The sequence below is a fragment of the Psammomys obesus genome, unplaced genomic scaffold (genome assembly GCF_907164565.1).
Source record: "Psammomys obesus unplaced genomic scaffold, mPsaObe1.curated_primary_1811, whole genome shotgun sequence".
Taxonomy (NCBI): Eukaryota; Metazoa; Chordata; class Mammalia; order Rodentia; family Muridae; genus Psammomys; species Psammomys obesus.
Genome location: NW_026595514.1, coordinates 2,626 through 17,834, shown reverse-complemented (window position 1 = coordinate 17,834; position 15,209 = coordinate 2,626). Strand labels below are relative to the sequence as shown.

Sequence of the window (15,209 nt, the reverse complement as noted above, 5' to 3'; positions counted from 1 at the left end):
CACACACACACACACACACACACACACACACACACACACACACACACTACATATTCTTATAAAAAATTAAATCTAGATTTCCTGTGTGAGAGAGAATGTAATGCATATGATATTTACTATGACTCTGGCTAATTTTTCTTAACAAAATATTTCTGTTTTTAACCTTATTTCCACATGCATGATGATTTCTATTAATTTACATGTGAAGAAACTTCCATAGGCACATATGTCTATTTTTATCTATTAACTTGTTTGTTGTTGTCTAAGCGTATTTCCCTTCTTAGCTATTGTGACTAGTGTAATAATGATCATCGATATAAAATATCTCTGTGGTGTGCTGACCTGGGTCTTTGCCTCCATCTTAGAAGCTTTTCTCTCTTTGCTGTTTTCACTTTGACTGTTACATCACTGGAAATGCCCTCCAAGGCTTTCCCTGTTGTTTAGACTGATATTGATACTTCTGCATTAAAATACTTGTCTGCCTTCCTTGATTCTGTAATTTATGCTTCTATATGTCCCAGAGTAAATAAAAAATTCCACTCTGAATTTTTTTATTATGTGTTGTTTTTCTATTGAATTTCTGAATGTGTCCACGTTGGGTAGATGTGTATGTGGACGAATAGCAGACATAGGTGCACGTACTGAGGACAGCACTCTCTGCTATCTAAATAATGAAGTGAAGCCTCTAATCCTCCACTAATAATCCACAGATAAGGCAAATATAGTTACTTAGGAATATATGACTTTATGGCAGAGCCACACAGAAAATAAGGGAATAATGATCACAAAGGTTAGAACTGTGGAGAGAGCAGAAGCAGGGGGAGAAGTCAGTGAGGAGACCCATACAGATGACTTCTACTGAATGCAAATGTGTGGTCTCATAAGTTGGATGGTGGATCATTTAGTGCTTATTTTATTGTTGTTTAAATTGTACATGCACCACGGTAAAATGAAAAATAAAGCACATATGTGAAAGTTCCAACTTTGAGACACCATGAATACTCAGACATGTTAGATACAAGAATTGTAAATTTAAAAAATGAGAAAGCAATTTGTAGTGAATGTCTTGATGTTTTATAAGTCAGTGAATGTAAAACTGAAAGTTAAGTTTAATCAGAAGTTTTAATTGGAAAAGTAAATTTTAATTTTATTTTTAGTATAGTCATGAATATATTTTATTTTTCTAAAACTTAGTCTTATTTATTGAGTTCTTTTAACCTCATTATTTGTCATTATTATAATCTTAGTCAAATCACATTTCCTCTCTGCAAATTTTCTACAACCTCTACTTCCATTTCATTTTGGTTTTATTCTGAGACTCATAGCCAAAATTTGAGCATAATGCAGGGAATCTTATGAAAGAAGGGGGAGACAGACCTGGAGGGGACAGGAGCTCCAAAAGGAGACCAACAAAGACATAAAATCTGAGCCCTGGAGGCCCTGAAGAGAATGATACCCAACCAAGGACAATGCATGGAGAGGACATAAAACCCTGGCTCATATGTAGCCCATAGACTCAGTCTCCAAGTGAGGTCCCTAGTAAGGGGAGCAGGGACTATCTCTGGCATGAACTCAGTGTCATGCTCTCTGATCACCTCCATATGGGGGGTGCAGCCTTGCCAGGCCACAGAGGAAGACAATGCAACCATTCCTGATGAGACCTGATAGGCTAGGGTCAAACAGAAGGGGAGGAGGACCTCCCCTATCAGTGGACTAGGGGCATAGAACAAATATATTTTAAATTTAAATATAATGATATTACTTCATCATGTTTCTTTCCTTCCTCCAACTCTTCCAATCTCTTCCACATCCCCTTCCTCTTTCTTTTTAAATGCATAAATATATAACATATTTATGACCTACTGAGTCTGTTTTTGTATATAACTCATTTAAATTTTAATTTTTATTATGACACTGATACTATATAAATGCTTTTCATTTTTTACGTGTATATATTTGTTTTGTCAAAAGCAGACTTGCAAGTGAAATCAAAGAAAAAGCAACAGAATCATGCCTATGAAAATATTCAGTCAGTTGTATGTATATATTCAATTTTTTACATTAATATTTTAGTGAATAATTCACTGTAGCTTAGATGAATTTATATTTTCGAGTTAAAGATTTTATATATAATTAATAGAGCATAACCAAAATTTTCTTTAAAAAAATTTTAACTACAAAAAATTAAATAGCTGTAAAAATTTGAACTTAGAATAGAAAGTACCTCAGATATAGTTAAACATTATTCTGTATGTGTTCAATAGGTTTCCTTATTATTCTTTGAGTTTCTTTTGCTGTATTATAAAGTTGTTGTCAATTACTAATATTTATTATTGATTTATCTTTTAGTTAAGCAGCGGTTATTCCTAAACCAGTTCTATACCCAAATCACCACACAGAGACCAGGATTTACTTAATTAACCTAGAGCACAATGCTGGGCAATAGTTACTCCATCCTAAACATCCAAGCCTGCATAATTTCCTACCATTCAGATTTCCCACATTATACTTGCTTTTACTCATATCTTAGGTCCAGTTCCTCTTTCCTCACGGTTCTAAGACCTCTCCTGTCGATTTCTTCTATCCTCCCTCCCAATTACTTCCTTCTCCTCCACTCTGGACCAGGATGTCCCACCCTATTCTCTCCCTTGCTCAGCATTGTGGGTGGTTGTTTTATTGACAATACAGAGAACAAATGGTGGCATGTTTACACAAACTTGAGACAGGCGATGTTTAGAATAAGCATTACAGTGCAATGTCTGGATTGAAACCAGATTGTGGGATAGAGAAATCAGCATTTGAATGAACAAGGGTAAATTGTATACATTCCACAAGAACATTATACCAACATGTAGTCTTTTATAACATGTCTTTTATTAATAAAACAATTTAGTCACTGTTTAATGCTGTAGAAAAGCAAATGAAACAAATATATTCAAGTGCATATTTTAAGTGTCTTCCAATTATGGGATATAAATAATAATTATGTATTCTAAAGTTACTAGCTACTACTGTTGCTAATTTTTGTTTCTTCATTCCATTGTCAGTTTACATAGTCAGCCAATGAAATTTAAAATAAACTTGACCTAGACAGCATATATAATTTTCTTTATTCAGTTTATATTTGAGTTTGCACCATACAATTCTCTTATTTTTAGGAATGCAAACTTTTAAAATAAAAATATTCATATTTTATCAACAAATTAATTAGGAAATATTCACAGAAATTATTTTTGGCATTCATTTTTTCCTAGCCTATATTTAAACATCATCAGCCGAAGGATGTTGGTCATTTATCCATGACTGTGGATCAAAGAAGCAGAAATATTGTAAGTGGAGAAGAAGAAGGTAAGAAGTGTCTATCATATGTAAATCATTCAGAAGAATTCTTACTAAAGATAAAAGAGCAATAACATTCTAATAGCTAAAGAAAGTTGCCTTACAGTTGCTTTAAAAGGAGTGTGACAGAGCAGGTGGAATCCATACTCTTCATGTAATTGTGAACTTCAATGACATTTTCAGTTTAGGGCGCCATGAGCAGAGGTGAGTTATGACTACATTTTGAGCATGTTCCCAGAGGAAACACGGAGACCAGGAAAAGCAGGGTATAACGAGCGAATAGCAGGAAAGTTGACTTATATAGAGAGTGGGAAAGCAAAACGATTTTTGGTAGAGAACTGCAGCGTATTGGATGAGACTAAAGTGCATAGAGAGAGGATGACGCCGCTCTTCTTGTCTTACTCTTCATTGGGAAGGTCTCTTGGTTTGAAGGAAATGATATTGCAAAGCTATATTTTTGCTTATTATAGGAAGCTATAAATATGTGTCCAGCCATGCATACTAAATCAATGAAGATATATGTATACATATAATTTTAAACTGCAAATATTATTTTGTCAGTGAAGTCAGACTTAGAAGCCGACTCAGTGGATGAGCAAAGCGGGTGTTACGGCAGTGAGAGTAATCAGTCACTGGTATGTAGATTTTCCTTTAATATTGTTTCCTTTTTAAAATGTTGTATCATAGAACAAATGGAATTACCTTATAAACTTTTCTGTATAAAGTATATAATAAATCAATATATAATTTTAAATATTTTAAGTAGTTGTGAGTTTAAGCTTTCCTTCTGAGCCCTTTTCTGTCCAGCGAACATGGCGAACGTTCCTAAGACCCGCCTGACATTCTGCAAGAAATGTGGGAGCACCAATGCCACAAAGTGACTTAGTACAGGAAGCAAGGATTCTTTGTATGCCCAGGGGAGGTGTCGTTATGACAGGAAACAGAGTGGCTATGGTGGGCTCACTAAGCCTATTTTCCACAAAAAGGCTAAAACTACAAAGAAGATTGTGCTGAGATTTGAGTGAGTGGAGCTCATCTTCAGATCTAAGAGAATGCTGGCTATTAAGAGATGCAAGCATTCCAAACTGAGCGGCAATAAGAAGAGAAAGGGCCAAGTGATCCAGTTCTAAGGCGCTTTTGTTATGGAGACAATAAAATAAAATCATGAGCTTTTACTCAGAAAAAGATACTTTAAAATCTACAATAACATAGGTAAACTTTATGCATCATGGAGCCAAATATTCTGAATCTTCCTTTTGCCTTCATTTTTAGAATCTTCTTACATGAGGAAGAAGGTGAAATCAAATTTAAATTATGAACAATTATGAGCACTGAATTGTGTTCATGTTAAAAAGTGGAGTGGCTTAATATTTTTATTTCAGTCAATAATGATGATGCCTCATTAAAAAATAATGCTGTTGGAGACTTAATTGTGCTTTGTGGACACTGACTTTAGTGTTTATGTGAAGGGAGAGTGAGTGTAAGGTCACAAAAATCAATCTGGCTGCCCATTGTAACAGAATACTGTCTTCCATAAGGTGCTTTTAGTGTTTATAAACAACAAACATTTTTCAACCCAGTATAAGAAAAATTATTACTATTATTAATTCTTCACTCTTTAGTAGACAATGGAACCATGGAATATGTTAAAATTGGACACAATGCAGCTATGTGTTTATTATTATTATTATTATTAATTATGCACTCTTTAATACACAATGGAACAATGGACTGTTAAAATTGGACATAATGCAGCTAGTTCACATAGGTGTGCAACACTATTTACCAAACATACTTTGAATTAAAATGTAATAATTTTTCTTTTGTATTGTTGCTAATAGATTTTTGTTGTTGTTTTTGAAGCAGGGTTTCTCCATGTAGCCATGGCTGTCCTGGAACTCACTCTATAGACCAGGCTGAACTTGAACTCAGAGATCTGCTTGCCTCTGCCTCCTGAGTGCTGGGATTAAAGCCATTGCTACCACTGTCCAGTGATGTTAATAGATTTTTGTCTCTACATATAAAGTTTGCCAATTCTCACTACTGCAGTTTTTATATGACAACTTCTGGTAAAGTTGCCTAATGTGATTTAAATAATTGAGTCTAAAGTCTACAAGTTTTGGCAAACTGAATAAACAATTTTTTGTGAGCATCTTTATTTTATTTTTTGATAGTTCAGACTCCAAATGAAAAAAAAAAGATAAAAAAAAGAAAAATGAACAGAGGCTAATAATACCTTAGTGGAGAATGGGGAAATCTTCATTTGTTACTGATGCTCCAAATGGTGACATTGCTAAATACGGGTTTTTAACAAAACTGCTAGCTAGTAAGGAGGTAAGATGCATTGGTGTCTTTTCACTAAAGGGTGAAGTAAAAACAAAGAGACATGCAAGCAATGGAACAGGTAGAGCAAACTACCCCTATGAAACTGCCTCTGTTACTGCTGCGGCTGCTGCTGTTTCTTCTTCTTCTGCTGCTGCTACTTCTACAATGGATGAATTGGTTCCACAAAGGAAATCTGGTAAAATTAGTAACCAGAGATTTCTTATTGAGGAGAATGCAAAGCATGATGGGTAAGAGCGTAATATTTAGAAGTAGATAATTGCTATTGTCCTATAAAAATCTAATTTTGGGTAATTTTCATAAGACAAATGTTATGGTTTTATTAATGCATACAAACTAGATTGTTAAGGATTTTATTCTAAAGGTAATAATCAGGGTTGTCAAATTTGAAGAAAAAGATGTTCGCATACGTGGCTTGTAAGTAAAATTGGTGAAGAAGTATTGTGTAATTTTATAGCTTATATAAAAATTGTTTATATATGCTATAGGCTATAAGTGAGTGTGCTTCATTCAAAAAAACTGTTTATACAGATTAGACACAGAACTCAGTGTGCCATAATTGAGGCTTGTCTTAGTTAGGATTCTCTTGCTGTGGTGAAACTCCATGACCAAGCAACTTCAGGAGGCCTTAGGCTATTCCAGGGGAGGCATTTTTTTCAGTTGTGCTTCTTTCCAGATAACTCTAGGTTTGTGTCAGCTTGACAAAAACAAACAAACAAACGAACGAACAAACAGTACACACCACTTTGTCCAAAGCATAAGCAACACACATAGAAACTGAACAACAAAAAAGGAAGCAGATGACTATATCTAGCTTACAGAGTACACTGTAGTAAAAGCAAAATGATGTTAATGAAACAAAGCATATTTTTTATTACGTCATTACCTATGTATAAGATATTTTGCTATGTATTACGCTGAATTTTCCACAATGAATCTATGTGCATTTTACATGAACTCTTTAACCACATTATTTCCAGATTTTTTTTTCATTTTTACATGTATTTCAGAATCCAGCATCTTTTAAATGTATTTTTAAGGTGCTTTGTACATGAGTATAGAATCTAGACTATTCTCGATCCCACCTTTATCTCCTCTCATGTCCTGTAAAATCATAATTTATTGTTAACTATATTTTTGCTATATAAATACATGTACACACTATATATATGGAAACCTATGTATATACAATCTTTTGAGTCTATTCAGCACTGCTTGTGTGTTCATGTGCCTGCTGCCATATAGAACTAGATGACGTTGTTATCCCTTTGGGAGCTCATCCCTGTAAGAAACTGATGCTTTTGTCATCAGCCATTGACAATCTATAGTTTTTTGATCTAAGGGTGAGAACTTGTGGGTTTCCCTATTCCATGGTCGCAAGGGCCGGCTTGATTACTAACAGTTTTGTTTGTTTTTTCCTGTGGGGATACAATACCATTTTATTTATTTTTTTTAACAGTTTTTTTTTTTTAAATAAAAGAACAGAACAAAGGAAGAGCATACCCCAGCCTATTCATGTTGAAAAGTTTAAGATGTGGGCAAGAAAAGCTCACAATGAATAATTTGAGAATGTGGTCAAAAGGGAAGCCTAAATGTACTAAACAAGTGAGGGCAATTCCGTCAAAAAAGTTATCATGAAAGGTAGTAGAGAACATGTAATAGTTGCAGGGGAATAGGAGACTTAGATTAGTTTTTTTGTTAGTAGTTTTTAGATTATGTTTGCATGATATTAGAAAGGATGCTTTTGAAAGGGATATAGTTATTCAATCCAGTTTGTGTGTCCAAGCCCAAGAAAGCTAGATACATTCCTCTTCATTATTTCTGACAAGCCAACTGATTTTATTAATATCTTTACACGGTAAAAGGATATTTTTCATTCTGATTTCGTTAAGAAGCATAATAAAGCTTTTTAGAGCGACATATGTTGTGCAGACAGAATTCTGAGATATGGATTCTCATCTGTAATTGACCAGTTCATATTTGGGCAAGTTACTTGGTGTTTCTTTGTCCAAATCTTTACTTTATAAAATATTCAAGCCACCTTCTATCTAATAGATTGAAGTGAATTCAACACATTTATAGTAATTAGAATAATTAGAATAATGCACAATAATTGCATAGTTGATTCTGAAAATCTACTTCTTAACATTGTTATTAAATTGTTTATTTAATTAAGGAATTAAGCAATGTTTTACAAATAGAGTTTACTGCTTACAACGTTTAATTTTTTGAAAAAACATTAACCTTGTTTATTGCTGTCTATCATAATGCAAAGCACTGTAATTTTCTTCTATATAATTAATACGATAGTTAGAAATGAGTATGCTTTCTATATGTAATTAATGCTTTGAGATATTTTTATTTTATATGTTTATTATTTTTGTGATATTAATTTGTGCTTTTTATAGGCCCCGAAAGAGAACAGCTAAAGAAAAACATAAGGTACTCTAAAAAGAATCAAAAGTAGTTTTTACTCAGTGTTATATAAAAGGCTGTAAAACTTTATAAAGCTCTAAGTTAAAATACATCATAAAACACATAGTTAAGAAGTATGAAAAGCACCAACCCCATACACATCAGGAATCTCACACTTAGAAATCTGAGGCAGGGGGATTTTCATGAGTGTATAGTGAGTTCCATGGCAGTGTGAGACACAGATAAGACCCTGTCTCAAAGTATAAAGAAAATAAAAGGTAAAGAGAATATGAAATCCTTTAGTCTAAAAACACTTTTTAAAAAAATGTGTTTAAGAAAAAGTAGGTGTTGATAAATGTATTCATTTTACTGTTAAAATCTAGAGGATAACAAGAGCAATGACAATATGCTGTAATGTTTGGGATTCTGTGGGACCTCACTGGCCAACAACTCCAAAAGAAACCCACTTCTGCTACTGGGCTTTTAAGTTGTTAGTTAGTTTCCAGTAACTAGAAAGGGTGTTGATGCCATATTATCAGGTAGCTCCATTTTAACTTTCCCTCTCTCTTTCTCTCTCTCTCTCTCTCTCTCTCTCTCTCTCTCTCTCTCAGCTTCTATAGTAATCTGTTTCCATATTTCTTTTAAAAAATGTATTCAGTATTATTTATCCCTTTCTAAATTACCTCCTCTGCCCTACCCTTCGCTCCCCCCACCACACTTTAACCTTCCTATTTAATTATTCCCTTGTGAACATTTCATACTTTTATAGCTCTCTCCCTTAAAAGCACTTGGCCTTGTCCCCTTGGTAATTCCCTGTGCTCTTTGGATGTTCCAAATTAAACACACGTACTTGAAACTTAAAGCCAACATCCACAGATCAGAGAGAATAACAGTCATTTGTCTTTTGGGGTCTGGTTTATCTCATTCAAAATGATTATCTCCAGCTCCATCAAATTACCTATTAATTTCATAATGTTATTTGTCTTAACAGCTGACAGAAATGCCACTGTGCAAATGCTTCACATTTCAATATCCACTCATCAACTGATGGCCATTTAGGCAGTTTCCATTTTCTACCTATTGTGAGTCAAGCAGCAATAAACACAAATGAGCAAATATCTTTAAAGTAGAATATGCCTTTGTGTATATTCCTGAGAGTTGTGTAGCTGGCTCTTATGGTAGATCTATTTTTAATTGCTTGAGAAATTTCCACATTAATTTACATAATTGTTGCAGCAGTTAGTATTCCCACCATCAATGAAAAAAAGTTCCTATTTCCCTGCCTCCACTTGTAGGCATTTATTTTGTTGACCTTACACATTCTGACTTGGGTGGCAGGAGTTTTCAAAGAAATTTTAGGTTGCATTTTTCTGAAGACACCACTTTCTTGAATCATAGAATTTATACTGTCACAGAACATGACAAAATCAAGCAGGGGTGTATGGAAGCTTTCATAGTGCTGAAAGATGCTATGCAAGCCACTTAAGGAGAAATGGAAACATCAGCCTTACTTAACCGTGAACCCTGTGTACTACATAATGACTGGCCTGGAAAGTGTAATAGTGGCTTTAACTATAGGATCATATTAAAATTTTACTTCATGAGACGCTACTATTAGGAAGCTGCTAAATGGACATACTATTAAAGTGACTTCTAATAAGTTACTGTTATACTCACAGATCAATGTATCTCTAAACCTTAATCTAAGAAACTTCTATTTGCAATAGATGATTAACATAGTGACCCCAAACAGGCTACTGTGCAGAGAACAAGAGACTGCAGAATGCTCAACGTTAAGGGGAACACATACACCTCATTCCTGCTCCCAGGGCTCAGCAATTATTGCAGAAGAAAGAGCAGAAAGGGTGTAAGAGCCAGAGGTAGTTGATGGCTACAAGAGAAGATTATTTTCTAAACTCAGAAGGGCAGCTGTGTATGTGAACTCCCAGTAGTTGTAGTAGCATGCATATGACCTGTGTAAGCCCAAATCAGCCAAAATCCCAACATGGAGGGAGGAGTTAGGAACAACATTCCCACCACTAGCCATGAAGCAATTGGCAAGCATTAGTTGCTGAGGGAAAGGAGACAGTTTTCTTTAACAGGATAGTCCTTTATTTCGGAAGGCAACACATCTAAGGATTTTTGGGTATTAAACATTGATCTTGAAGGATTAAAAAACAAGGACACAAAGTTGGGTAGGGAAGGAGAGTGGGTTTGGGAAGAGTTAGGGAAGGGGGCAAATAGGATCAAAACATTGTTTGAAGCTCTTCAAGAACTAGTAAAATCTATCATTTTTTAAAAACATATTTCTCTTCAGGAGATTCTTTGGTTTTGTTTCTATAAAATGAGTAATTGTAACTTTTCACATTATGTGATATAAATATCTTGAAGACATTTTACAATAATATTATCTTTTAGGTAACAAAAGAAGTTAGAGCTATGGTTGATGTAATTCAGTCATCTGAACTGGTCTCAGAGGATGGTGAGTTATCTAAACACAAAAATACTTTAAAGCTAATTTTATTAGACCATATATGCACAAATCAGCTGTCTAATCCTTATTTTTCAGGGTTTTCAGTATTCCAGATTATCCACATTCTATGTAATTTTTTCTTTCCTTGTTTTCTTTCCTTCCTTCCTTCCTTCCTTCCTTCCTTCCTTCCTTCCTTCCTTCCTTTTTTACTTGAGTGGGAATGGCGTCTAGGCCTGAACACAGACGGCAAGTCATCTATCATGGGACTACATTTCTGACCTCCATGTGAACGTTACAGTCAGCTTGCCAATTAATCCTCCTGGGAACTTGGAGATTTCAAATCTTAATAATGAATCTTTGGACTCCTCAACCACACTTACCTCTCCATTTACATGAACAGGATTTATTTTTTTTTTCAAAAATATTTTATAGATGTTTTGTATATAAGTTTTCCATCAAACTTATCTGCGTTTTAAATATTTTAGTAAAGTCGCATAGCTTTCTTCCTTTCTATACAATACATACATTAAGTGAATAACACTCAGTACTTTAGGGAGCTAGTGTAGTCCTGAGTGAGTGTGTATTGTTTCACGTGGGCATGACCAGGGGAGTGGCATATAGTCTTCTCCAAGTGAGGCTCAGAGGGATGACAAAGTCTTCCTCGGGTTCCAGTGTGGATTTTGACAGTGTGTGCAGAAAATGCCCACCGTAGCTTTCTTTCTCCTGATGTTTGCTCTTTGAGACTGCTCCCCTACAGACACTGCTCCCGCCGAGGTTAGCTAAGCCCACCTTATTGAGCTGTGTGTAGCAACCCCGCTTCCCTGCTCAGCTGCCTACAACAAACATGCGGGGCTACCCAAGTTCAGAGGCGTCTATAGCAGAAAGCCCGGTCCACCCAAGTCCAGCTTTTTTCTCTATGTGTCTGTCTGGTTTGTCTTTGTCCCCTCTCCATTCGTAGTCAGGGTTCAGGGAGCCAAACTGAGAAAGGAATCTGCAGAGCATTAGTTAAAGAATAACACACACACACACACACACACACACACACACACACACACACACACACGAGTTTTAGGAAGCCCCAAATGAAGATCCTAGTCTCTTGGTGTTAGTTGATCACTTGCTTCCTGGGACAAAGATCTCAAAATCTTTTAATTATTCGCATTATAGAAGCAAAAAGATTCTCTCGAGGTTGTATGGATATGTATGCATATATATATATATATATATATATATATATATATATATTCTTTTTTGTCTTACTTTAATGTCAATTCTTTTTAAACAGTTTCTTAATGTTGAAGTAAGGCTTCTGATAGGAGGCCTCAGCACCTTAGGCAGTGTGGGCAAGTCTCCTCCTCCCACTGAGACACAACCCTGGTGCCAGTTCCTTTTGGTTTCCGAGACAGCACTATGCCGGCCGCAAAACCCAGGATTCTTCTATTTTCAGGTTCTGAACAGTAAGATTATGCAAATGTGCCTCCATTGTCACCTTGGCTGACTCTTCAACTCATCTGTCTGTGTCTTGGTCTAAAATCTCTCATACAGCAGAGACTTGGAGCTTTAGGAATCCATTGTTTCCATCACCTGAAGTCCATTGTCTTGAATATTGCTTAACATTTATTGCATGTTTGTTCGTTTCATGTACTAATGTTAATGACTACCCTTTTTCCACATTGGGCAGAAGCAGATTGCAATATTCTCAGCACCTTTGCAGACTGGCTGGAATCCTTTCTGGTTTTTGAGACAGGGTTTCTCTGTGTAACAGCCCTGGCTGTCCTGGACTCACTTTGTAAACAAGGCCGGCCTCATACTCACAGAGATCCACCTGCCTCTGCATCCTGAGTGTTGATATTAAAGGCCGGTGCCACCGTACCCTGCTGGCTAGAATCCCTATTACCATCTGCTCAGCAGCTTCATGCTCATGCATTATTTTCCAATGTATCCATCTTTTCCTCTGAGATATCTTATGCACAACTGCAGATAACCTTGTCCGATACAATCACAGAACACCTATGTTTTTTTTTTTTTTTTAAACCATCGCTATCTGAATTTATAATGGTCATTAATCTGATCTTTTTTTCCTACTGGACTTTACGCTAAAAATAGATCTACTCTGTTCTTCACACAGTTTAGCTTAATGTAATTAGCACCATAGGTCAGTCTACATCTGTTCAGACATAAATGAAAGGCTGTCAAACTATACAAGCTTTTTACACAAACAAACAAATAAAATGGTATTCATGTATTTTATTTTGTTACTTTTTCCCTTTATCCAGATTCTGGAAGTTCATTAAAACTGCAGGATTCAAGTACTTCATATGCATTAGCAGATCTTAAAAAAATTAATGAACTACTTAGGGAAAAAAATAAAAAAGTGGAAAATGAGAAGAAAGTTCTACAGAAGGAGTTATTGGAAACAAGGGAGGAGAAATCAAAGTTAAAAGATGAATTGCTGGAACAGGAGGAAGAATTCTGGAACCTGAGGTATGGCATCCAACTTTTTTAAAATTTAATTTTATTTTATTAGTTACACTTAATTGGCATCCTACTTTTAAAGAAACATGATAACTTTTTATTATAGATCTGAAGAGGGAGTTTTTGCTGTTTTTCCTTCTAGAGTTTTGTGGGAGAAAAAAAATTCTGTGTCTTATGGATCAAGACCTTGTTGGGAATAATAAAAGAAATTGATAGTCAGGAATAGCACTAATAATTAAACATATACTCTTTAAAATACTAATTTTAATGTGTGTATAGCAGACATTTTCCATATAGAAAGTTTAATATTTACCACATAGTATTGTGTGAAATTTTATTGTATCAATTTAGAAATAATTCAGCAAGTATTACCATTTAGAAAAATAATTTTTCTACATTTTGATTATTTACTTTAGATAATCAATATTTATCAATATAGAATTTATTGATCAATATAAGGTTTATTATCAATATAGAATTATATATTTAAAATCTAGAAGTTTAAAATGTCTTTGATCAATATTTCTAAATTTTTCTCAAGTAAGTTTATATTCAGTCATAATTCCACCAACAGAGCACGAAGTGATTTTATTGTCTGGAAACCTTTCTTTTTTTAAAGAATACACTTTTTGAGGGGAGGAGATGTGCTGAAGATGAAACTCATGTTTTTGTACATATTAACCAGGACTGAATGTTACACAATGGGCTCATTCTAAATCACCACAAACAAATAGTAAAACTGCAGAAAATTACTAATTATGTTATGAAAGCATCACTTTTATACATAAAGTACAAAGTTATCTTCTTTTTCCCTCAAGACAGGATCTCATGGTGTATCCCTTGTTAGTTCAGAACTCACAGAGATCCACCTGCCTCTTCCTCCAGAGTGCCTTGACTAAAAAAGCACATACTGTATAAAGTGAAGACTTGTCCACACCAAAGCATGGTTGAGGAGAAGGTTTTTATTGTAGATATGAAAGAGTGCAACCGGAGACGTCTAGAAGAGCCCAGAGCAGGGAGAGAAAGTAGTACATTGAACATGCTCAGCACAGTGAACTGTGCCGTGAGAGGAGGAGTCGGGGAAAGAGTGAGGGAGGATGACCTAGAGAGAGGAAAAAAAAACAGAGGGGAAAAAGAGAGGGGGGGCAGAGAAGGGGAAGAGAGAGGATCAAGAAAGGGGGCCAAGAAAGCACATGGCTCAAAGGACAGTTATAGAGGACTCAGAAGCTGGGGGAAGGGAGGACCATGAACTGGAGGAGTTTAGGGTAGGGGATGGGTTAGAAGAGCTGAGAAGAGAAGCCTCTGGTACCCTGTGAGCCTGGTGACCAGCACAAGCTCTGGAAAGCTAATAAGCACCACAATTAACCATTTGCTGCAGGTTTCTATTGGACTTGACACAGGCCAACATACCTGCATGGCTGTCCTCTATCGTGAAAGAGCACGATGTTCAATATTAGTTAAACTATTTGTTACAAAGTAAGCTGAAATTTCTGCAAGGAGCATAAGTGATGTCGGAATCTTTAGTCTTTTTTTGCTAATTTTTTTTTGAGATTATAATTACATTTCTTCCTTCCTTTTTCTTTCTCCAAACACTTTCATGTACCCTTGATTGCTGTCTTTCAAATTCATGGTCTCTGTTCTTCATTAACTGTGTTACATGCATTTATGTATATATAATTAGTGTATGTGTATATAATTAGCATATATATTATTTAATATGAGCTGCTCAGTTTTTATAATGCTTAACTACCTAGTCTTAAATTACAAAACTTAAAATACAAGGCTAGAAAAAAGTAAAATTATTTGACAACACAAATTTGTCTTTGTTTTTTCTTTCATTGAAAATAGATTTTTTTCATACAGTTTATCATAATAATAGTTAACCCACAAATCCGTGTGAATGTTGCATTTCCCAGCAAATTTAACTTCATGATAAGCACATTTAACTTCAGGTTTACATTAAGAAAAGAATGCAAGGAGACAAGAAACGTTCACTGCTTTTATAAAACCGTTAAGAAACAATTAAGTGAAAAGGAAAAACAATACAGTGAAAGAACTGTAGCCACCGAGCACCTGGAGCATCTGAGAGCACGAGAAATGGTCCTGAGGAATGCAAGAGACGCCCTGAAGGAGGTAAGCCAGTGGCCAGGAACCGTCCACATCT

At 35.2% G+C, this 15,209-nt stretch overlaps 1 pseudogene; it reads left to right on the top strand.

Moving 5' to 3' along the window:
* The first annotated feature begins 4,151 nt into the window (after positions 1-4,151).
* On the top strand, positions 4,152-4,469 carry LOC129685777 (60S ribosomal protein L36a-like; annotated as a pseudogene).
* The last annotated feature ends 10,740 nt before the right edge of the window (positions 4,470-15,209 follow it).